Source organism: Vulpes lagopus, chromosome 5 (assembly GCF_018345385.1).
Source record: "Vulpes lagopus strain Blue_001 chromosome 5, ASM1834538v1, whole genome shotgun sequence".
NCBI classification, from domain to species: Eukaryota; Metazoa; Chordata; class Mammalia; order Carnivora; family Canidae; genus Vulpes; species Vulpes lagopus.
The window spans coordinates 60,225,358-60,251,443 of NC_054828.1; the positions used below are offsets into that span (position 1 = coordinate 60,225,358).

At 39.7% G+C, this 26,086-nt stretch overlaps 1 protein-coding gene across 5 annotated transcripts in view; it reads left to right on the plus strand.

Moving 5' to 3' along the window:
- GRIP1 (glutamate receptor interacting protein 1) overlaps window positions 1–26,086 on the plus strand; it is a 655,025-nt gene that overhangs the window by 133,756 nt on the left and 495,183 nt on the right. The gene's annotated exons all lie outside the window — the stretch shown is intronic.

Genomic DNA, 26,086 nt, shown 5'->3' on the forward strand with positions numbered 1-26,086 from the left:
TCCACGGGTTAAGGACAAAATTCCTCAAGGCTGTCCTCACTTCAGTTGCCAGCTGCAAACTTGGGGGGGCCCCAGGCCACTGGCACTTCTGACTAACTGGCTATAAATTCAGGATATCTTCAACCGCCTCAGGTTTGATAATTCACTAGAACAACTCACAGAAAACAGGAAAGCATGACACCTACAGTTACATTTTTTATTATAAAGGAGACAAATCAGAACTGGCCAAATGAAAAGACATATAGGGCAAGGTCTGGAAGGATCTTGGACACAGAATTTTCACGTGCTCTCGCTTTGGAATCAGGACATATTGCCTTCCAGACAAATCAATGTGATCACCTACCAGGAAGCTCATCAGAGCCTTGGCTCGAGGTCCCAACCCTCTCGTCCCACCGTTGGCCTTTCTACACTGCCCGCCCCCCTCCTGCACCTGTCCTGGGGCCCCCTGGAGCCGCTTCGTTAGCATAAACCCTGGTGTGGTCAGAGGACCTACTGTGAATAACAAGGACATTCCTGCCTCTCCATTCCAAATTTAGAAACTCAGTCCCAGGAACCTGGGACAGAGACCAGACACATACTTTATTATACAACAGACAGCAATTCAAAAATAATTTGACATATGAATCTTCCTACAATATAGCCGACCCAGAGATAAGAAGGAAGCAGCTGAGGCGAGAAACCTCCTGACTCGGAGGGGCATAGCCACAATCAGAGCTGAAGTTCATCTTTGAGTTAGAGGGGCATAAAGTCCTGGTAAATGAGCACGCGTGAGCTCATCTCTTTCCTCTGGGTCTCTTCTGGAGGACAGGGCATTGGAGATGGATTTAAATTGCTCAGGATAAAGTTGATGTCACCCACTCCTGCTTGAGGGCTCTGACAATTCCCTTTTCATTACCTCATAGGAGAAGGAAGATCTTTGCTAATGAAGTTCTTTCTGGTGTCTCCTGGGCAGAGGGTAAATCTCATAACAAATATTTGTTCAGTTGCTTACTGTGTTTCCTCTATCAACTTCCATGATCCCTGTAGGATTTTTCAAGTTTAAACAAGCATTCGCTTGTGTTTCATATCTAGTTAGAACAAAAAGCTACGTACATAAGCAGCTTGTGTTGAAAAATAAGAAAAACATTATAAACTTCACTCACTGAAAGCTATGAAAATGTTGTCCCTCCCTTTCTTCTACGCTGCCCATAAAACTCTATTACAAATTATAAAAAGAAGAAGACAAACATTAGATCGAGTGGAGAAATACTCTTTGGCGGAGGGATACTTGGTAACTTGTCATTTGCTATTTTTACTCTAAAAGTCTGTCGAAGTATGTTTTTTAAATATGTTCAAGCATGTATTCAGGGAACATGCCTTTTGGTGTCTGCCGTGTGCAAGGCAGTGTGTGAGACACTGGTCCCCAGACATGACCAGGACTCTGTTGCCCCTTTCAGGTCTCCTGTGAGATGATTACAATGCACTGTAGGTTGAATTACTGGTTTTTTTTTTCTCCTGCATTGTGCGAGCACAGAAGAAGAGAACTGAAGGGCCCCCAGGGAGGAGAGATACAAAGGTCAGAGAAAGTTTCTTGGAGGAGGTAGTGCCTGAACTAAGTATGAAAGGATGAATAAGTGCTTTGCCTGGTGGAGTGTGGCCGATGCGAGGTGGTGTGTTAAGCAGGAGCCAAGACCTGGAGGTGAGATGGAGCTGCAATGGGGAAACAAAAGCAATTCTGCGAAATAGAAAGTACCTTGTTGAGAAGTGACCTGGAAAGATGAGAAGTGATCACCTTGTATGCCACAGTAAGTAGATCTTGGAGATCTTTTAGAAGATGAGCTCAAGGACAAGAAAGCACCATTCAGAGCAAGGTGCTCTTAAGGGAGAAGGCAAACCCAACAGGGGACGTGTTAGTTCACTTTGGGACAAGGAGTGGCGCTGCTGGGGGAATGGTGGTGGGGTTAGGAATGGAAAAAGAAGACATCTGTGAAAGGTAACAAGGTCTGCAAGGGAGCAAACTGCTGTAAGGAGAAAAAAAGCTCAAGGAATATTATATGAATCTGGTAAGATTTAGGTCTGGGCTGTAGTTTAATACTGTGCAGAATAGAAGTTGCTTAGTGACATGTTTGGATCCCTGATACTGTTCAAATATTTCTAAGATTTCGGAAGGGGGGGCAGATTTCACTTTGATGAATAAACATTGCCACACTATATTTGTAGGGGGAACATTGGTATATCCATTCGTTGAAACATGAGATCCAAGCGGTCAGAGATGTCACTTTCTTCATTTCGTATCAATATGGTGTCTTCAGAGCCTATAACGGTGGCTTGTACCTAGTAGGGCCTCAGTTCATTTCTGTTGAATGAACCAAACATGCGGAAACTAAGATGAGTACGCTGGTGAAAGTGCATAGGGGAAGAAGTAAATAACAGATATTATGTGTTTAATATGATAAGTGAATTTTAAAACCAACAAAATGCTAAGCTGAGCTAAGCTATCCTAAGACTAGAGTTATGTTTGGGGAAAATGTCAGCAGTCATTTCCATATAACATAAGACAGAATTTATTTTTAGTTTAATTACATACGGTGATCTCATCTTTTATTGTAGATTTCTCTGGAGAATTAACATGTTGATGATCCTGAACCCTTGTGCAGCTCCTCTGGGAAGAGCTACTATCTTGGTCATGCCTTTAAATTGGAGAAGTGGTACCTTGTATTGACTACTCAAAAAAAAAAAAAAAAGGTTAGGTCAGATCATCAAAAGTAAATTTGTTGTGGAAACTTATGGTAGGCCAACATGGATACTTCTGGATACTTCTCAGTATCCAGAAGGAAGATTAGACTAAAGGCTAAAGGATGCCACACGTAGGAAAGATTATTAATAAAAATGAAAATTGTAGCCTGTAGGAATAATATCATCCCTTGCTAGGCTCACTGCCCCTAAACCACGTGGATAATCTATGAGTCTTTTTCTCCCTCTGATTTTAGCCTTTTGAGCTAATGTCTTAGATATTGTTTCTTTAGTATACATAATCTCTATTCTTCTGCCCACTTGATTGAGAGATCAATTCAGTGTCCACCTAAGGGATGTATTTGCTTAAGTCTCGGAGCCTGGTATATAGGGGTCCTCAATAAATACTCATTTGAGTGAGTCCCTCCGCCTACTTTTTTTTTTTTTTTTGAGAGAGAGAGAAAAAGAGAGGAAGAGATGAGTTGGTGGTGGGGAGAGGGAGACAGAGAATCTTAAGTGGGCTCCATGCCCAGAGCAGAGCCTAACATGTGGCTCGATCTCACCACCCTGAGATCGTGACCTGAGCCAAAATCAAGAGTTGATGCCTAATAGCCTGAACCACACAGGTGCCCCTGAATGAATCTCTCTAAAAGTTAAAATATTTAAGCAGTTGCTGGATGATTCTGATGATTCATTTCTGGGGCGAGAATTAATTCTTAGAGTGGTAGAGTTTCCAATTTGGTACCTTTCTCAAATGACTAATGAAGTAAAAACAATTAAGTACCAGTAGGTGGTTAGACTAATGGGGTGAATGTCTGCTAGTTTGTGCTTGTGTTGCTCCTGGATGGATGGAATCCTCATGAGGCTCTCTTTGGGGTTGCAGATTTTAACGGAGGCACGCAATACTCCTAGTTCTTGGGTTCCACTGCCTTTACCAAATTTGCTTGTGTTTAAGAGCCTTTATGTTTTCATGTAGTCTTGCTGGGTTGTGGTTGAAAAGAATAGCTTTTTGATGTTTTCAGAAGGTAAGATATGAAAGGAAGTATTAAAGGATTTGTCTTCACCTATAAAAATACATATGTTTTGTTCTCCAGTAATCTTGCTATTCAGTGGGTGTGGTAATGTCTAGCTAGCAAACTATATACAAATTGACTGTTTTATTTAGTTGTAGGAAGCCTTTAGAATTTGGCATATAACCTATAGTTGATATTGGGGCTGTATGACAATTTAACAAAATATTAAAAATAGTAGTCCAACAATTCCATGGTGATTTAGCAGAATTAAGGAAGAAATTTTGGGGTGCAGTGGTAGAAAGCTCATGGAGCCCTTCTTCACTGATATTTTATCCAATATTCTCAGATTTCTAATTTCTGAAATGGAATTCTCCCCCTCATTCTTCTGGTGTCCTTTTATTTTAAAAAGGATGTGCTTAAAAAAAAAAAAAAAAGATGTGCTTACTGGTTACACTCACTATTTTCTAAACCCATGATAGTCTTCCAAAAAAAGAAAATTAGGACAATTACTTTTACTTACAGATTTAAATAGTGCTTGCAGATTTTAACATCTCTCCTAAGATATTAAAATCGATGACTACTCCCTATTTCTCCCCTGTATTTCACTGTCAGGCTTCTTCCACAATAAGCCCTGGTTTCCCTTTCTTCATCATTCTACTCATTGCTTAATCACCTGCCAGAGTGATCCTCTTTGTTATCCTTCTGAAAATCTCAAGGACATCAGGAGCCTCCTAATCATGCAGTATTCATTCTTTTTTCTAGATGAAATCATTGATTTTGATGGTCACCCCATTGCAGTATTTCAGTGCTCCCTCTGCCACAAGTCATCTCTGTGGAATGACATAGTTACTGCTTAGCCCTCCGACTGCTGCTTCTTTCTCCCTCTTTCTCCGGTCCTTCAATTTAACAGTGTTTAAGGGTTCCTGACCCCTTGCTTTTTCCTTTTGTTTGATTTCCTGTTAAGACACTTTAATTCTGGTCCATCCACTTTCAGTGTCCATTTAAAGGCAGCGAATTCAGGAAACAAGGCAGAACTTAATGGAGAGGGGCCTGGAGGGGGGTGCATTGCATTTTAGGAAATTTTTACCCCGTGCATGCTGGTGGTTGTGGTTTTTCCTAGACTTCTGAGCTCCAGAACTAGGAGAAGATTCCAATACCTAGGTCCACTAGAGCTACTCTGAATTAGCCTAGAGCCTTAGAGCCAGGTTAGATCTTGTACATCAATCCTCCCTTTGCTTTACATCTGAGATGAGACTTGCTCCCTGGCAGACAGCCCCGAGGAGGGCCAAGAGCTCTCTGAATTATCTATTTGGTCAATATAGTATCTGGATAGACCTGCCCTCCTTCTAGGTTGAAAACACAGGGACCCCTAAATTTATAGCCCACAACATAATGATGCAGGTTAAAGGAAAGAAGTCTCAAGCTGAAGAATCAGAGGAAGAGAGTACATTTGAATATGATTTATTACAGGAAATAGCATACTATTTTGAATAACAGACATCCTACCTTGGGTACAAAGAGGCAGAGAATCTCAGTGAAAGAGCATAAAGCTCAGAGGAAATAACAGTTTGAGGTGGAAAAGAGAACCTGGATGAGCAAAAAATGACAAGGGAAAAAACACAAGTGATATGACAGGATTCAGATTTGCGTTGGAGTATGTAAGGAACAGAATTGACATAAGGGAAAATAGAGCCAATTAGGAGTAGGATAACCGAACAATGGTCTTTTAGAATATAGAGAAAAAGGGCACCGAGATGAGAAGGGCAAATGAGCAGCTGGCTGAAGGCGAGGACTGAGTTTAGAGGTCCACCCTGTGTTAGGATCTGGGAATACTAATGTTTGAATAAGACAGGGTCCCTGTCCTCAGTGTCCTCACAAGCAAGTCGGGTAAATAGAGCAAGGGGAGGCTTCCTGAAAGTTGTCAGATTTGAGTTGTTCTTAGGATGGGTAATACTTGAGCAGGCAAAGGTGAAGGAGCAAAGGCATTCTAAGTATGTGGCGGTTTGGGTAGAGGTAGAGAGGTGGGAGAGTGCACGGTATTCATGTACTATCAAACAGCATCTTTCAGGCATCTTCCATGTGTGAACCCCCCAACTGTAGCAGGAGCAATGAGCAAGACAGAAAGGATCTGTTCTTCTGTGGGATTTATATTCAAGAGGGAGGAAAGCAAATGATGTACAAGGGGAGAAATATGTAAGATAATTTCATATTGTGATATAGCCTATGAATCTGATTGCCAAGGTAGAGCTTAACCCGGGGCAGGAGAACCAGTTCAGGTTAGATGGCTAGGGAAAGCCTCCTCCCTAAGGGGGTGACATTTGAGCTGAGACAGGGATGCTGGGATGAAACCATCCATGCAGAGAGTTGGAAGAGCCTTCTAGAGGAAAGACATAGCAAATGCAAAGGCACCAAAGCTAGGAAATAAATGTTATGCATTGCTAATTTTAAATGCACTTGCAATATGGTGTCTATTATAATAGAAGTATTTTTATCTGATTTTTGCTATTTATTATCCTTTCCTGCTTTTCAGGTTGAGGAGGCATTATACGTGTTCATAAGTGTTTTTCTTTCCTTCTGATATAAAATTCTTACTTTGTTCCCATCGAAGGAACTCTTTAAGAATAAGGCAAAAATTAATTAAACTATTCTTAAAATGTCAAAAAAAAAAAACAACAACAAGAACAACTTATTAAACTTGTCTTGGCCTCAGTTCTCTGATCTGTGACATGAGGGTAATGGTCAGTAACTGTATGCTTGTACATACGGCTGTACACCATCTACCCCTGGAGAGACACAGTGGCGTATCAGCAGGGTCAACCCAAAGCCACAGGATCGACACTGGGCAACTTTCTGCACTTTCAGTTTCACTAAGGGTTTGAGGAAAATTATTTGTAAATAATATGATGCACTAGAACACAAATTTCCCTTGCATTTTTAAGTTTAAAAAGTAAAATGTTAAAGATATGTTCATGCTTTTTCACAGGCCACTTTATTTCTGTACTCATGAAAATGCTTCCATTGTGCACGTCAGTAAAAAAGTTTGAAAAGCATTAATCTAGACCCCGAAGTTTTTCAGCTACAAGTCTGTGATCCACTCTTCTTTTAAAAGTTCTTCATTCTTGAGTTATTTATTGTTAACCTCTTTCCCTCTGTGACTGAATGAATAATCAAATGTCGATTGTTTCATATTGGCTTTAAGGGCGCTCCTTTCAATTCAGAGAAAGAACTTCAAACCAAAGTATTTCTAAGAGTTCTGGATAGTATTAAATATCGTTTGGAGGAGGGAAGAGCACCTTATGGATTATTTGTTGCAAATATTGTTTTACCTCAGAACCGTATACAGATGCCTCATTTTCCAACTGGGTCTCAGAAGAAATATGCTGTCCTTATGATTGGAATTTACATTAAAAATATAATGTATTCAAAAGCATATTTTCTTCTCTCCTGGTTTGGGGTTCAACCAATGGCTTCCAATGATCATATCAGGATATTTTTAATTACAAGTAACAGATAACCCCACATAAACTGGCATAAGCAATAAGCAGAGATACTATCACACATAACCAGAAGCCAGAAGTAGGGTAGTCCCCATTCCATTTTACTAGGATGTCAGCTCTGTTTCCTTCCATGTGTCACCTTTTTTCTCAAGCTGGCTTCTACCGTGGTCACAAGATAATCACCTATACTGGCAGCGGTTGTCCTTAACTGTAGTGAAAGAAAGGGCTTGTTCTCCTCCTAAGACTGAACAGTCTGATTGGTTAACTTGAGTCATATGCTCACCCTTGAGCAATTAATACAAAGGCTAACGAGATGAGCATGGGAACTGTAGGCTATCTGGACTTAGCCTTGGGTCTGGGCATGGGATGGGTTTCCCTTAAGGACTGTGGCTGCCCTAAGAGGGGGAAAAACCTGACTTAAGTCATGGCTCCATTAGGGAAGAGGAAGGAGAAGGTTAGAAGGTGCGTGACACTCCTATAAGGTAGGAGTCTTTAGGGATCCCTGGGTGGTGCAGCGGTTTGGCGCCTGCCTTTGGCCCGGGGCGCGATCCTGGAGACCCGGGATCGAGTCCCATGTCGGGCTCCCGGTGCATGGAGCCTGCTTCTCCCTCTGCCTGTGTCTGTGCCTCTCTCTCTCTCTCTCTGTGACTATCATAAATAAATAAAAAATTTAAAAAAAAAGGTAAGAGTCTTTAGAAATGACTAAAAATCTTTCAGCAAGAAGTTTGGTTTGTTCTTTACTGGTGACAATTGAGTTCTTTTTTTTTTTTTTGACAATCGAGTTCTAAGGAGCATCAGTTTCCTTCCTGTGAACAGAAAAAGAGAGGTCCTGAAATGTCTTAATTAGAAAATATTTATTGGGTTCGCACCATGTTTCAAGAACTGAAATCCATGAGGTAGTCACATAAACACTTAATACTAGTGACAGGAATGGCCAAGAGCACAGGGTCATGTCTTATTGATCTTATTCACCTTTAATCAGTATCTGCTCAATGATAAGCTCTCTGGGAGTGGGAGCTTTTCCTACTGCTTTGCTCCCAGTGAATTCTTCAGCACCTGAGGTACTGCTTGACACGCAGTGAGCATGCCACACATACTTATTGAAATAATGTTTATCAGAACCAAAATCATTAATGATTTCTGAAAGGACAGTGGAGTAGTAGAGCATGTCCAACAGAAGCTTAGTCACATGCTCAAATAGGTGGAAGATTCTCTGTAAGGTAAGAAGCCTGAGGAGGTAAATTAATTCTTTCTCACTTGGAGGGTGTCAGCGTGTAATGAAGAACTTCTGATGCCCAAAGAGCTCTGAGACCTGATGTAATGGAACAAGTTAGGTGATGTCTACGTGGAAGGAAGCATTTTACTTGACAGGAATATTTAGCACAGCACCTCACACCTAGCACATATTCAATAAATAAATAATGAATGAGAGAATGGTGAGCTTTCTAATTAGATTTGGGAAAATAGTATGACTAGATTAAATAGTTCATATCCAACTGTGCCTTCACATTTTTTTTCTTTGCTTTTTGTGGTGTGATTCATGGTAATATTAGCTTTGTTATTTTAATGGAGAGCTGTATTTCTAATGGAAAAATGTAACTTAGTGAAATGTGCTTTGATTCACTATTCCACGTCAAAAGTCTGATTCTTTGGAGCAGAGATGCATAGATTTTGTACCTAACAAAATTGCCTCCTTAGTGTCTGACAGCGAATAACCTCAAGGCCTGCCAACCAAGTATGCAAATTGATGTCTAAAATTATAGAATAGTTTGATGGCATATTTGGAAAGGACTAGAAAGACCGTCTTGGTCCAACCCGTCCCAATCTGGAGATGGAAAACCTGAGCTCGGACAAGCAGGGTGATGGCCTCCTATTTCAGGGCTGGGTCAGGGGTAGAGGTGGAAATAGAACTCAGGTTTCTCTACTGAATTGCACTAGTTTGACCACGTGAGAAATTAGGGATAATGGAGAGCAGCAGGCTTATTTTAAAAGTTTGATTTTAGGTAGTGGCAGGCTTGGAGCTACGGGGGTCTTGCAAGTCCTGAATAGACCTTTATTTTGCTAATGGGCCATTTGGAATAGGAGGGGAAAAAAATTAAAGTAGCAGTCTCCTTAGGTGGTGGAGAACATTATTCCATGTAAAAGACTGCAGTTATTATCAGAGGAACTGGTAACATTGACCGTAAAACACTGAGAAATTTCAACAAAAACTCCTCAGTGACTCCTTGAGAAGAACATTGTGAGGTAATAACTTTGCTAACATTGAGAAAGGAGGCATTCCTTTGAGAATGCTGTTTTATTTGCCTGTGCTTGAATAGAGTCTGTCAATTTGCCTCTTCTCATTATTCCTACATTAATATGTCTAATAAACCTAGTCTATTAATTTATTATAATTCATACTTTCGTGCCATTTCTCTTTATTGTTTAGAAAATTTCTCGTAACAGGTTTGACTGTAACATGTGTGGTTTTCAGGATGTCTTCCGGGTTTAGAAATCCTGACATTCTGTATTCCCTCCATCTGACTTCAGGCAAATGACAACGGACTGTACGTTCATTCACTCTTCTATATAACGTAGAGGGGTAGTGTACTATACTTCTCATACTTGAGAATGTGTTTTTACTGCCTTTTGTCTTTTGCAACAGACTTTGTGTGTCCTGGTGTGTCATCGCTGACCTGACTCCTAGAAGGTTTGAGTAGTTTGCATACTGCTGGGCCATCTGCCCTGACCCCAGTTCATTGGTTCTCGTGCATTCTGTTTCACTTGTGGTCGTTGGTGTGTATGTAGAGATCTTTACGTAGCTATTTAAACAAAATCTCTGACTTGGATCTTTAAAAATCCTTTGGCATTGTTTCTTAGACTCATCTTGTAGTCCTGTGGACTTATTTACTTACATCCTCTTCCTAGAAATTTTATCTGCCCCAAATCTCAACTACTCAAAATCTGTTAGAAAAGCAAGAGTTTCATCACTCTTTTTAAAGTGAAATGTCTCTAATAACATAATTATTTTTTTAAATTTTAAATGAAAAAGTTTCTTATCTTGCTGTATTAATTTTTATCTGGTGACTCTTAGGAACTAAGCATCTGTTTTGTGATACCTCTCAATGTTCTTGCAATTAGTTGGTCCAATTCAAGATCATTGTTCAAATCAGCCAAATTAATTTCTATTCATTCTAAATTTCAATAATTTTGTTTATTTATTTTATTTATTTATTTTTTGCCTAGAGAAGACAAAAGGAATTCAGAGTATGTGATCCTCTCTGTCTGGTAATGGCACAACTCTGGATATATTACACATTATAGATGTGCAGACACATCTATATCTCTCTACCTGCAACGTGGGCTTGATTTATTTTTGAGAGATTTTCACTAGATTTTAAATGGAATTTGTTTAAAGCTATGTGTCAGGCTTTGTGCACTGTCACATATGTGACAGATATGGGGTAGACTTAATTACAATATGAGCTAGCATTGTTTTTCAGTGACTTCTTATGTTCCAAGCATTGTGTTAAAATATGTTAAAAATTTACTTCATTTAATTAACGTTTCGAAAGCTCATGAAGTACAGATATGATAATTTTCTAGATGACGAGTTGAAACTTAGGGTCAGGGATCTGCCCAGCATTTCTCAGCAAGTGGCTGAAATTCCAGTCAGGTCTTTCTGAATCCAGATGTGAGCTTTAAACCTGTATGGACTCATAAAAACACAAGGACATTTGAGGATTGGATACAAGGAGGTGTGCTGGCCCTTACCTGAGGATTTCTACTTTTTTTTTTTCCTAAAGTAAAAAATGAGATCTGCTGAGTATTTGGTAGGGTTAGGAAGAGGATAGGGGTTTGTGGAGAGCTGGGGAGACCCGTTGAGGAGGACGTGTGATGATGGTGGATGCTGAGCTGGGGCAGCAGGTATTCCCAAGGAATCAGCTGATGCTGTGGCCCATGAATTAGTGGTGCTATCAATGTGACAAATAATGTGCAGTGTTCTAAGAAAAATTTCTTAAAAAGGAGTCAAACAACCTAATAATTATTTGTATCAATTAGGATTCATTTCAGCTGCTGATAATAGAAACCTGAAATACTAGACATTTAAGACAGATGTTCGTTTTCTTTTCATGCAAAAAAAGTCTTAAGGTAGGTAGTCAAGGGCTTGTTTGATATCTGCACAGTCATCTGTGGCTCTGCTGTTTCCATCTTTTTGTTCCACCTTCCTAGGCCAGGCTTCCTGTCTCATCTTCACAAGGTAACTGCTGGGGTGCTGGCCATCAGGCCTGTATTCCAGGTGGGAGTGGGGGCAAACGCCGCCAGCGGATTCAGCCTCTCTGTAGCATTCTCCCAGAGGCCTGTCAATGACTTCTCGAATATTTAGTTACTCTTAAATACAAGGGAGTTTGGAAATTACAGTGGCTTTTTTGTTGTTGTTCATTTGTTTGATTTCAACCCAGGCACATAGCTGCCTATAATAATGTAGGGACCCGCTTTTAAAGAAAAAATGAAACGGGGTATTGAATAGATAGTTGCAGTCCCTGCAACACCTTTCTATTCCCAAATCCTCTGTCATAACCTTCAACGTTTGGGAATCTTAGATGAAAATTAGACATTAAAAAAATAAAAAAGAGAAAATTAGACATCAGATGAGTACGTTGTGGAATTCCCTCACAAGGTTAGACTCTAAATAGACACCACTGTTTTCTACTCTAAAATGACTTAAAAACGTGGAGTCATGATTTTAAAGAGGGTGGGTGCAAAAAGGCAAAATAAAAAAAAAAAAAGAGAGAGAGACACTTCCTCATTCCCCCCCAGGGCAAGGCTTGCACCATATAAATTGTTGTGGGGTTGATGTGGTTCTAGAGGCAGGAAGCTGTGTGTGTTAAAAAAGTGTTTACTGCTGATTGCTCTGTGTACTTATTAATTGGTTTTCTCCATTCATTCCCAAAGAGCTTTCACAGTTCTTGGTTCTTCTTGTAAGCAGTTGGTTTCTAAATGAAATATAAATCAGCTACACCCTTTATAAAAAGATACAATAGAAGAAACATGTTTGAAACAAACGTAATTTGTTTCATATTAATAATTTTCTGTATTTCTGTTCTTGGACGCAGTGGTGCTTTTTTCTGATTCTCTTTCCTTTCAGTGGTAAGCAAGTGGAGAAATTAGCAGGAGCTTCTGTAGCTGCTTTATGGCAACAAAGGGAAGAAATTAAAGATGGCCCGAAATTATAAGGATCTGTAGAGGAGGACATTTCAGAGCCTAGCAAAAAAGATAATACCTTCAGATCTATAGAATTGATTCTTCCAATATTTAAGTGCCTCCAGATCAAGCTTCCAGTTTCCCTGGGTGGTTTTAAGCAGATTCAGATTAATGATTTGTGTTTTCACTTTGGTTCTTTGCTGGTTGATGTTTGAGTCAGTGTTACATCTTGCCCCCAGGGTACAAATGACTGAGGGCACAGGTGAGCTACCTGTAGGGTCCACAATGTGCTGATCAGATTAGGATGGGGATGGGATGATAAGTTCAGCTGGGAATTAGAAACAAAGAGCAAGGTGCAGGAAATTGCTCAGGAGACTGGCCGGAAGGTAGCTCAGATGCCTTCAAATGATCCAGATGGTTGTTTTTGTTATTCTGTATTGATATGTCATTACTTAGGAGCCGGGAGCAATCCTCTTTCCCAGTACTTGGCATGGAATCTTGCATAGGGCTTTAAGCAGTTGACACATCTTGGGTAGTTTTCTTGGATATTTCATTTGCCTCCCAGGATGGCATATCAAGTCGGAGGCTATCACAGCATTTTCTTTGCTGTTATAAACAGTTGTCTGGGCTGAAAGGCTTCTTGAGCACATCTATTATTTCCCTGGGGTGGGAAGTGATGTCTGATGATTGGTAACAAAGGCTCACGTATCACCTGCCTTTAACAGTAACGTCAGGGCATCTCATTTCCCAGTAGTGCAACTTTAATTTCCTGTCATCTGGATAGCTGTATTCAGAGGCCAGGTTGCCCCATCCCAAATGAAAGAGAGTGACAGGAAGCATCCTCTCCTCATGTTACAGTTTGCCAGAAGGCACTCAGAAGTCCTTTTATGCCTTATTCCAAATGAGTGGATTTCACCAATGCATTTTCATTATTTGGTGGCGAGATAGGGGTGCTAGGGAGGTAGAGACTTGTTACATTCAAAATCAGTGGGTCTCTCAGCAGCGCAGCAGATACGGTCTTCGTGGTAAGGTGAGAAGATGTGAAGAGCAGTTGAATGGGATCAGAATGTCCAGAAGTTAATGCTCAAGTAAAGAAAAGGTGAAGAAGAAGCTGAATAGAGATCCTCCAATGTCATGAAATTCTAAGGAAAGTGTTTTGTGGTCCAGGCCTGATTAAGGCTCATCATGTCCATTGGTAACTAAACTATGTATTAATTACATAATTTCTTTTTTCTGGAATCATGGGCATATAGGACTATGCGTGGTAAATGATAGGGCGGTGCCTTCTGAACGAGACGCTAAAATATCTCCCTAGTCCCTGTGTGTCTTCCATCATTTCCCTGATGATACTTTCCACTCTGGACAACTTTTCTTGGTACCTTTGAGAGTCACTGGGTGGTGCTGAGTGCTCTTTTGAGCTTTGGGGACACAAACATGATGTGTGCTTTGTCATTGTGAGTGTGGCTTTTTGTTGTTGTTTTTAAGCTACTTTCAGTTGCTTGGGGGAGATAGAAGCACATGTTTGGGTGTAATCAAGGGGTCATGCTGTTGAGGAGGAAGGACTAGGATGGATGCAAAAGAGTGACTGCAGTAGTAGCCACGGGGCATGGAGCTAAGTAAGTAGGAGGGTGACAATATGAGAAAAGTGAAAAGTAAGTTTAACATACTGTGTTGCTGTAGGTGGAAGAGACCACTGTTCAATAATGCAGGACAAAGGTGATGTTAATATCTAATACAGGTCAGTCAAACTCTGGCATGTTTCATAGATTATTTTTTTTCTTGCCTTGTCCTAATTATTGATAAGCTTTATGGGTTTTATGATTCAAAATAATTTAAATTGTTAAAAATAGATGCAATCACAACCTGTTCTATGATAAATGTTCTTGATATATCTATAAAATATCATCTCCTTTGTGTTTATATTATTGATAATTTTTCCTTTTCTAGTATTTCTTTTTAATGGATATTTTTAAAAAGATATTATTTATTTATTCATGAGAGACAGAGGGTGGGGGGCAGAGACACAGGCAGAGGGAAAAGCAGGCCCCATGCAGGGAGCCCAACGTGCGATTCGATCCTGGGTCTCCAGGATCACGCCTCGGGCTGGCTGAAGGCGGCGCTAAACCCCTGAGCCACCTGGGCTGCCCTGCTTTTCTAGTATTTCTAATTAATATGCATTTCTTGATGAATTTACATATTATATTCAATATACAAATAAATATTTCCATCTAGAAGTATTTTAGCTTTACCAAGGTAAAAATTTACCTAAGGTAAAGTTTTTGTATGTAAGATCTAAAAAAGAATCTGTAATATCTTCTTAACACACTGACAGCTCTTTTGTTTATTCAGATGTCTACTGTAGTCTATTTTAGTGGAGAGGTGAGTCAACATTATACACTGTGACACTCGTTTCTGGCTTACTTCACTTCCTTATGCCTCTCATTGCAATGGATAATTGAGGTAATTATTTGGGGGCAATTCAAGCCCCAAACCAAATTCTTGCTTCATTTCACTGGTGTCATTGAGGTGCCTCCCTTTATATCATTAGGACACAGACGACAGTCTATTATGTAAGCTAAAATAAAAGAGAATGACGTAATGATAAGTGCAAACAAGTTCCTGTGTAGTCTGGAAAAGAAAAAAGTTGTTGCAGAGAAAGAATTTACAATTTTTCTCCAGCAACTGCCTAGAGGGCAGGTGTTCTGATTGTTAATGAGTCATCTTGCTCTTTATCCAAAAGTATCCCCAAGATAGAGAAGGGTTAGCTCATTGGGCTGCACCATTCAGATTCCCTAAGGAGTATCATAATCTTTGCTCTCTTTTGTTGTCACTAAGCCAGCTGTCAATTGCTAACTTTGCATGTGAACACCCTCCCTCCTGCTACCCCAGCCTTCAGCTCCCAGGAAGGACACTTCCATACAGACATATCCCTAGTTCTTGGGTCAAATAAAATCTTCCACTTAAATAATTGATGATTTGAGACTTCAATAGGTTTCTTTTTCATTAGATTATTGTGAATCCATTATACCTGTTAACAGCCTCAGGGAACCAAATACAGCTGCTTTTCTGAAACTGCAGATAAGTCAGATTATGGTGATGACAAAGGCAGTGCCCCCCTGAGAGCCTGAAGCCCCAGTGGCCTTCTGGCCTCACCCCTTCCTGAACCATCCATGGTGGACGTTCAATATGTGCGTTATTGTTTCTTACATGTGTTAAGGTTATTCCAAAAACCTTAAAGAAAATTTAAATTAGATTCTATGACATTTGTATTAATTTATTCATGTATACTTACTTTTCATTTTACATTTTTATAAACCATCTTTACCTTATAGCATTAATGATATTTTGGGAATTTGGGGGAGAAATTGCCAAATGAAGACTGATATTTGAATCGAGGCTTAACATTTTCTTTTAGTTGATCTTGGTGATAGCACTCTTTTATTGCAAACTCTCACAATATATGAGAAAGAAAGGATCATTTTTCTGCTTGAGAAGAAAACTTATTCCTGCTGATAAGGCTTTTCTGAATAATTTAGAATTTAATTGTTGTTTGGAGACATATTAATCCTCTAAAACTCTGAAATTGGAGAGAATTAGGGGAAAAAGGGAGCACATTTTGCCAAGCATTATTCTGGATGTTTCTGTGAGGGTGTTTGGATGAGAGTAACATTTAAATCACTGAAAAGAGTAAAGCAGGTTGCTTTTCCTCTTGTGGGTGGGTCTCAATCAAATCAGTTGAAGGCCTGAATAGAACAGAAAATCTGACTCTCCCAGGAGAAAGAGGGAACTTTCTGCACTTGACTGGCTTTTTTTTTTTTTTTAAAGAGAGAGAAAGCATAGGCTTAGTTGGGGATAGGGTGGGAATAGAAGATGGGTCAGAGGGAGAAAGAATCTTAAGCATGTAGGGCATGGAGCCTGGTCAGACTTGATCCCACCACCCTGAAATCATAACCTGAACTGAAATCGAGAGTCAGATGTTTAACCAACTGAGCCACCCAGTCACCCTCCACTTGACTGCCTTTGAAATGGGACATCAGCTTTTTCCTGCCTTGGACTCAAACAGAAACTTTAGCTCTTACTAGGTCATTCATGAGCCTGCTGGTCTTTGGACTAGAACTACACTATCAGCTCTTTTGGGTCTCTGCCTTCCCGACTCACCTTGCAGATCTTGGGAATTGTCACCTTCCATACTCATGTGAGGCAATTCCTTATAATAAATATTCCTCTTTAGGGATGGACTTCTGGGGAAGATAGCAGAGTAAGAGAGGATCCTGAGCTCACTTCATCCCATGGAAACAACTAGATAACACCCATATCAATGTAAATAACCCAGAAAATGACCTGAAGACTCACAGAACAGACTTCACAGTCAATTGGAAAGAAGAGGCCATACTGAAGAGGGTGGGAAGGGCAGAGATGTGGTTGGGACCTTCAGGACTAGCCTTGGGAGGGAGGGACTAGCTGGCCTGGAGAGGAGAGAGGAGCAGATCCCTATGCCAAGCACTCCAGGCACAGGGGCCCCACACAGGAAAGATGAATCCCCATAACATTTAGCTTTGAAAACCTGAGGGGCCTAACAATCAGTGGGGCTTAACACTTGGAACCTTAAAAATCAGAGGGCTGGCCTCTGGGAGAGCCTGGAGGGTAGAGTTCTTGCCTTTGAAGAGATGGCACAACAAACAACCCCACTGAGATAAAGCATAGAAGCAGCAGTTTGAAAAACACCTGTGGTATATAGAGATTTATTTACTAATCTCAGAGCAAGTGCTGGAGGGAGGGGGGCAGGAATCTTTGAGAGATATCTCTCAGAACAAAAGAACTGGCAGGCACCGATTCCCCCCCTCTAACCCCAGCCTAGATACATGGACACCTGTGGGAACTAGCTCAGCACCAATACTCTACCCAGCCAGCTAACAGCATGCCCCTCTCCCAAGCACTTTTGTGGATTTGCCCCCTCCAACCTGGCCAGCACGGCAGTTTTCCCAGGTGTGCCTACAGGTTGCCACCCAAAGTGGACTGGCATGGACCTTGCTGGTACTGTGCACCCTGCCCCTACATTCTTTGGACCTGCCTCCTCCAATATGCCCTTGGTTAAAACCCATTCAGAGTAGTGCCACCAGCTTGACAGTGCGCAAGCATCCCAGCAAGGGCCAGTGCCACTCCAAAGTGACTCCTGCTCTGAGAAGAGGGGAAGATACCCAAACAGACCAGTCCAACTCTGGCTTTAGCAGTGTGCTAAGGGCAGACATTGGGTCTGACTGCAGGCCCTGCACATAAATGAAAGCTTCTCAGGAGAAACCCAGGGAGAGCACCCTGCAGTTCAGTGCTGCTGTATCCCTGACAAAACACATGGTCTGACTCAACTCAAGCCCAAGGTTAGTCCCAGACTGACCCACTGACAGTACAGGGACCAAACCCTGCTTATAGCAGACAAAGAGAGCCATTGAAGCTGACCAGACTGAGGGCAAACATGGCTTAGCCACAATAGTAGGGTGCATGCAACACACAGAAGATATACCCCTAAGTGCCAGGTTCTGGTGAACAGGAGACATTGCACTGCAGGTCTCTACAAGACTTCTTCTTCATAAGGCTCCTACTTTCAAGAGCAGGAGATATTGTTGACTTTCCTAACACAGAAATAGACAGAAAATTAGACAAAATGAGGAGTCAGGTGAGTATGTCCCAAATGAAAGAACAGGGTAAAAATCCCAGCAAGAGAGCTAAATGAAATGGAGATAAGTAATATACCCAATAGAGAATTTAAAGTAGTGGTCATAAAGATATTCACTGGATTTGAGAAAAAAAATGGAGGACCTCCGTGAGACCTCAACAAGGAGATAGAAAGCATAAAAAAAGAACCAATCAGGGATGAAGACCTCAATAACTGAAATTTAAAATACACAAGAGGGAATAAATAATAGGCTAGGAGAAGCAGAAGAATAGATCGGTGACATGGAAGACAGAGTAGTGCAAAGCAATCAAACCAAATGAGAGAAAAAGATAATACATGAAAATAGGCAAGGGAACTCAGCAACACCATCAAATGTAAAAACATTCACGTTATAGGGATGCCAGGAGAAGAGGGAGAAAAGAGGGCAGAAAATTTATTTGAAGAAATAATAGCTGAAAAATGTTGAAGCTAGAAAGAAAACAAATCCAGATCCAGGAGGCACAGAGAGCCCTCAACAAAATCAACAAAAGCAGATCCACATTAAGACACACAGTAATTAAAATGGCAAAAAGTAGTGATAAAGAGTATTTTAAAAGCAGCAAAAGAAAAGAAAACAGTTACATACCAGGAAACCCCATAAGGCTGTCAGCTGATTTTTCAGCAGAAACTATTCAGGCTAGGAGGAGTGACATGATATATTCAAAATGCTGAAAGAAAAAAAAAAAAACCTGCAACCAAGAATACTCTATCCAGTAAGGCTATGGTTCGGAATAGAAGGAGAGAGAAAAAGTTTCCTGACCAACAAAAGTTAAAGGATTTCATGACCACTAAACCAGCTGTACAAGAAATGTTAATGACAACTCTTTGAGTGAAAAGAAAAGACCCTAAGTAGGAGTAAGAAAAATAGGAAGCACAAAAGCAGTAAAGTTAAGGATTGACAAAATAAAAGGATGTAAAAAAATGACACCATATACCTGAAACTTGACGGAGGAGGGGGTAAAGGATGAGTTCAAACTTAAGTGACCATCAATTTTATATAGGCTGTTATATGCATAAGATATTACATATGAACCTAATAGTTACCATAAATAAAAAACCAGCAATATATATGCAAAAAATGAAGAGAAAGGAATCCAAGTATATCACTAAAGAAAGTCAGAAAAAACATTCAAGAGAGCAAGTGAAGAAAGGAATAGAGGACTACAAAAACAACCACAAAACAAGTGACAAAATGGCAAAAAGTACATATCCATCAATGATTACTTTGAATGTAAATGGGCTAAATGCTCAATCAAAAGACATAAGATGATGTAGTGGATAAAAAAGCAAGACCTAAAAGAAAAAAAAAAAGCAAGACCTATCTTTATGCTACCTACAACAGACTCATTTCAGACCTAGAGACACATGCAGATTAAAAATGAAGGGATGGAAAAGAATTTATCATGCAAATAGAAGTGAAAAGAAAGCCAAGGTAGTAATAGTTACATTGTACAAAATAGACTTTAAAACAAATACTGTAACAAGAGATAAGGAAAGACTATATAATCATGAAGGGACCAAACCAACAGGAAGATACAACAATTGTAAATATTTATGTACTCAAGATGGGAGCACCCAAATACATAAAGCAGCTGATAAAAAACAAAGGAAGCAAATGATAGTAATACAGTAATAGTTGGAGACTTTAACACACTGTTTTTATCAATGGATAGATAATCCAAACAGAAAACAAGGAAACAGTGGCTTTGAATGACACATTGGACCAGATGGATCTAACAGGTATATTCAAAACATCCCATCCTAAAACACAGAATACACATTCCTTTTAAGTGTACTTGGAGCTTTCTCCAGAATAGATCACATGTTAGGCTGCAAAACAAGTCTCAACAAATTCAAAAAGTTTGAAGTCATACGATGCATTTTTCTGACAATAATTCTTTGAAACTAGAAATCAACCAGTAGAAAAAATCTGGAAAGAACACAAGTACATGGAAATTAAATAACATGCTACTAAACAATGGGTAGGTCAACCAAGAAATCAAAAAGGAAATAAAAATATAAGGAGACAAATGACAATGAAAACACAACAGTCCAGAATCTTTCAGACGCAGTAAAAGCTGTTTTAAGATGGAAGTTTATAGCACACAGGCCTACTTCAAGGAGCAAGAATAATCTCAAACAACCTAACCTTATGCCTAAAGGAGCTAGAAAAAGAACAAAAAAAAACAAAACTAGTAGAAGGAAGGGAATAATGAAAATTAAAGCAAAAATAAATGAAACAAACAAAAACCAATAGAACAGATCAATGAAACCAGGAGCTGATTCTTTGAAAATATCAACAAAATTGATAAACTTGTCCGAGAGAGAGAGAGAGAGAGAGGACTCAAACAAAATCAGAAATGAAAGTGGAGAAATGACAACCAACACCACAGAAATACAAAGGATTATGAAATCACATGCCAACAAGTTGGACTTTATAAAAGAAATGAATAAATTCCTGGAAACATGTAAGTTCCCAAAACTGAGGAAGAAATAGAAAATTTGAACAGACCAAGTACCAGCAATGAAATTGAATCAGTCATCAAAAACTCCCAATCAACAAAAGTCTAAGGTCAGACAGCTTCACAGGTGAATTCTACCAAACATTTAAAGAAGAGTTAATACTTGTTCTTCTCAAACTATTCCAAAAAATAGAACAGGAAGGAAAGCTTCCAAATTCATCCTATGAGGCCCTGATATCAAACCCAGACAAAGATACTACAAAAAAGGGGAGTCATAGGCCAATATCTCTGATGAACAGAGATGAAAAAATCCTCAGCAAAACATTAACAAATCATATGTAATAATACATTTAAAAAATCATTCACCACGATCAAATAGGATTTATTCCTGGGATGCAAGGGCAGTTCAGTATTCACAAATCATTAACATGATACATCACATCAACAAAAGAAAGAATAAAAACCATATGATCATTTAAATAGATATAAAAAAAGGCATTTGATAAAATACAGCATCCATTCATGATAAAAACTCTCAACAAAGTAGAGGGAACACACCTCAACATCATAAAGGCCATATATGAAAAACCCACAGCTCACATCATACTCAGTTGTGAAAACCTGAGAGCTTTTCCCATTAGATCAGGAACAAGACAAGGATGTCTACTCTTACCACTATTATTCAATAGAGTATTGAAAGTCCTAGCCACAGCAATCAGATAAGAAAAAGGAAAAAAAAAAAAGGCATCCAAATTGGTAAGGAAGAAAGAAGTCAAACTTTCACTATTTGCAGATGACATAATATTATGCATAGAAATCCTAAACACTCCACCAAAAAACTACTAGAACTGATAAATGACTTCAGTAAGATTGCAGCATACAAAATCAATATACAGAAACTCATTATATTTCTATACACCAGTGATGGAGTAGCCGAAAGAGAAATTAAGAAAATGATCCCATTTACAGTTGCTTTCAAAATAGTAAAATAACCAAGAATAAACAACCAGGGAGGTGAAAGACCTGTATTTTGAGAACTAGAGAATATTAATGAAAGCAATTGAAGACACCACAATCAAATGAAAAGACATTCTATATTCATAGGTTGGAATAACAAATATTGTTATAATATCTATTCTATTCAAAGCAATCTATAGATATAAGGCAATCCCTACAAAAATATCAACAAAATTTTTCACAGAACCATAACAAATAATTGTACAATTTGCATGGAACCACAAAAGATCCCAAATAGCCAACACTAGCATGAAAAAGAAGAAGAAAACTGGAAGTGTCACTATCCCAGATATCAAGGTATACTACAAAGGTGTAGTAATCAAAACAATATGGTACTGACACAGAAACAGACACATAGATCAATGGAAAAGAATAGAGTGCAGAAATAAACCCATGATCATATGGTCAATTAATCTCCAACAAAGGAGGCAAGAATATGCAATGGGAAAAAGGCACTCTCATCAACAAATGGTGTTGGGAAAACTGGACAGCTACATGAAAAGAATGAACTGGACTACCTTATTACGCCATACACAAAAATAAATTCAAAATGGATTAACAACCTAAATGTGAGGCTTGAAACCATAAAAATCCCAGAAGAGAGCACAGGCTATAATTTCTCTGACATCAGCCAGAGTAACATCTTTCTAGCGTATGTCTTCTGAGGCTTGGGAAAAATAAACTACTGGAAGGACATCAAAATAAAAAGCTTCTGCACAGCAAAGGAAACAACCAACAAAACCAAAAGACCTCCTGAATGGGAGAAGATTTTTGCATATGAAGATTTTTGCATTTTGTATCTGATAAAGGGTTAGTATCCAAAATATATAAAGAACTTATGCAACCAACAGCCAAAACCCAAGTAGTTGAATTACAAAATGGGCAGAAGACATGAACAGATATTTTTCCAAAGAAGGCATATGGATGAAAAAAAAAAAAAAGAAGAAGGCATATGGATGGCCAACAGACACATGAAAAGGTGCTCAACATCTCTCACCATCAGGAAATGTAAATCAAAATCACAGTGAGAGATCACCTCACATCTATCAGAATGGCTAAATTCAACACCCCAAGAAACAAGTGTTGGTGAGGATGGGGAGGAAAAGGAACCTCTTTGCACTGCTGTTGGGAATGCAAACTGGTGCAGCCACTGTGAGAAACAGTTTAGAGGTTCCTCAAAACATTAGAAATAGAACTACCCTATGATTCCGTTATTACACTACCGTATGTTTACTGTATATTTACCCAAATTATGGAAACAGTGATTCAAAAAGATACCTTGCACCTTTCTATTTATTGTAGCAGTATTTATAATAGCAAATTATGGAAGCCACCTATCGGTTGGTGAATGGATAAAGAAGATGTGTGTGTGTGTGTGTGTGTGTGTGTGTATGGAACAGAATATTATTCAGCCATAAGAAAGAATGAAATCTTGCCATTTGCAACAACATGGATGGATCTAGAGGATATTATGCTAAGTGAAATAAGTCAGTCAGAGAAAGACAAATACCAAAGGACTTCACTCCTGTGTGGAATTTAAGAAACAACAAATGAATAAAGAAAAAAAGAGAGGGGGGAGGGGTGAAATAGGTAAAGGGTACACTTATCATGTGAGCACTGAGTTATGTACAGAATTGTTGAATCCCTGTATTGTACACCTGAAACCAATATAACAATGCATGTAAACTATACTGGCATTAAAATTAAAAAATATGTTTTTCTCTCTATTTAGATGTCCTGTCTATTTATCTACCTACCTATGTCTTTATCCACATTCTATTGGTTCTGTTTCTCTCGAGAACTGTGACTAATGCAGTTGGACTAAGTAGTTTTGATTCATAGATATAAACACAGAGATGATAGAATGCAATTATTTTGAAAATTACAAACACCAGAGGGAACATTACACAAAATAACTTAATTTGTCCAGTTTCATGGTTTTCTGGAATATCTGATTTAAAAAGAACGATGCTGAGAAAACGGGGGAAATTGAAATAATGTTTTAAAAGTGGCTTAGAATGTTCTTTAAAATGTCTAGGGTTTGAAATTGCTGCAGTAGTTTTCCCCTCTGGCATATTTTAGGTATGGGATAAATAATGATTAAGATGAAGCATTACATTTGGCATGTGATGAAAGGAAATCCTGTCTTTACCTTTTGATTATCAATTAATTCATGCTTTAATTATATTTTCATGAAAATATACATCTGTAAACCCCAATTTATGCTTGATATGCATCAAACCCCAATTTATGCTTGATATGCATCATAGTTTTACCATACACAATTAAGAATAGGTCCTCTTTGACAAGATGTTTTCCCTTCCTAGTTCTTCTGATACTCAGCAATGACTTTTTGGATTAAGCAAAGTGGTTTCGCCATGTTTGGAAAACAACATTTTGCTCTGCAGAATGGACTGTGTTTGAAATCATGTTTTAGGCAGGTGTAGAGATCATTGGTTACTGGGTTTTGTTGATTTTGTTGTTGACTGAGAAGCCGCATGTGAATGTGTTCAAATTAGGAGTATGATCGTAAAAATATGGAAAGGTTGAAAATAAGCATAGATCAAACATGAGATGAAGAACTTGAAAATATTCTTTAAGTGTATGGGATATAATTTTAAGATTATGGACTGAGGAAACCCTCCCCACATTAAATTTTGTAAATATTTTGAATGTGCTACCAGTTACTTCAAAATACGTCTCAAAACTTGGAGCATTTGTCAGGAAAAGCTACTTTCTAGCCTTAATAAATAAGCAAAAAAATCCATTCTGATTTATTATATAAAGAGGCATTCCTAGCACGGTGTGATGTATATGTTATACCAGTTTAACATAGCAACAGAAATACAAGTGATCTCTTCAGAATATTAGGCCTCCATGTAAAGTAGATGCCTCTTGATCCTAGGCCAAAGGGCATAGTTTAAGAAACTGTAAGTATTTTATGTTAAGGTTTTTTTTCTACCCCAAAATCTTCAGTTCCTAGATTTTTCTTGACTGTTTTTCCTGATGCAGGCTCCCTTCACATTTGCACAAAAAAGAACAAAGATCTAAAAACTTTTTTTAATCCCCTAAGAAACTTGTTGGAATGTAAGAGTTTGATGTATGTGCATTTTGCTTTTTTAAAAAACATAGTGCTTCTAATACTTTTTATTTGAAAAAAAAATTTTTTTTTTAAACATGAAAGGCCCTTTATGGTACATTGGCAGCCTCTGAAGGGGGTTGCTGGAAGGCGAAGAGCTGAGACTGGTGTCTGTACAAAATCAGGACTTCCCCGGAGAGTGGAACTGTACGTGTCTAAACCTGAAGAGTTATAAGCTGTGTGTGGGTGGAGGGGAGCGTGAACCCAAGGGTTCTCTCACTCAGATTCCCAAACAGGAGCATTTCAGCCCCTTCCGGCTCCCTGCTGAGGACTCCAGCCCCAGACAGCAGATGCTCAGACGTCTCCTAGTTACCTGTACGGGCCAGAACCTTACAGGTCATGTAGGATGCTTGGTCTTTTAATTGTGAATTTTTACCATCAGTTCACTTGCTGTTTTCCCGTTTACCAGGCTTTCTTACAAGGTTGTTTTGCATAGTGAGCAGAGGTGGGGGTACTTAGGGCTCATGAGGACCACGCTGCACTAACCTGAGTGTGCCTGTGAGTGCCTCTGTGCCGGTGCCCTGTGGTAAGCCAAAGTTCAGGGTGTCCGGAACTCACCTGCCCTTCCTGCATGGAGCTTGCTTAGGTGTCTCTGGCCCCACCCACCAGGGCCTTGCAAACAGCTCCCAGGAGGAGTGCTCTGGACCCTGCCTCTCACTTCGCTTCCAGTTTCAATGGAATGTTCACAGGTGCAGAGCCACCTGAAGGTAGAGCTGTGTTTTCTTCTTCGTCTCAACCCGGTGCCTAGTGTGGTGCCTGGCCCCCTGATTTGTCTAGGGAGCCTGATCAGGGAACGGTCCTGAGGAAAGTTCAGGCTTGAGGCCTTGCCCCATCCTAGCTCATTCCACTTGCTAACATACCCATCCTTCTCATGGGGCGAAAGCCCTCTGGGGAGAAGCTTCCCAGTTGGGAGATCCGCACCGTGCCCAGAACCTGCCTGGGTGATGCTCACAGTGACCAACCGTGGCAGGCACCGGCTGCTCTGTCCCACTGCTGGTGGACTCCCTACGCCTAAAGTATGCTGAGAACATGGGCTCAGTGTGATTTTTTTTTTTTTCAAGAGAGAGAGAACATGGGGGAGGGGGAGGAAGAGGAGCAGAAAGGGGGGGAGGGGGAGGAAGAGGAGCAGAAAGGGAGGGAGGGGAAAGAATCTCAAAACAGATTTGGCGCTGAGCAGAGAGCCCAGTGCGGGGCTCGATCTCACGACCCTGAGACCATGAGCTGAAATCAAGAGTCAGTTGCTTAACTGGCTGAGCCACCCCAGTGCCCTGGACTCTGCGTGATTCTTACTCTTTCTGTCTTATTCTTCGTTGTCACAACATACTCCTTTTCTCTTCTAAAGCTAGCTGTCT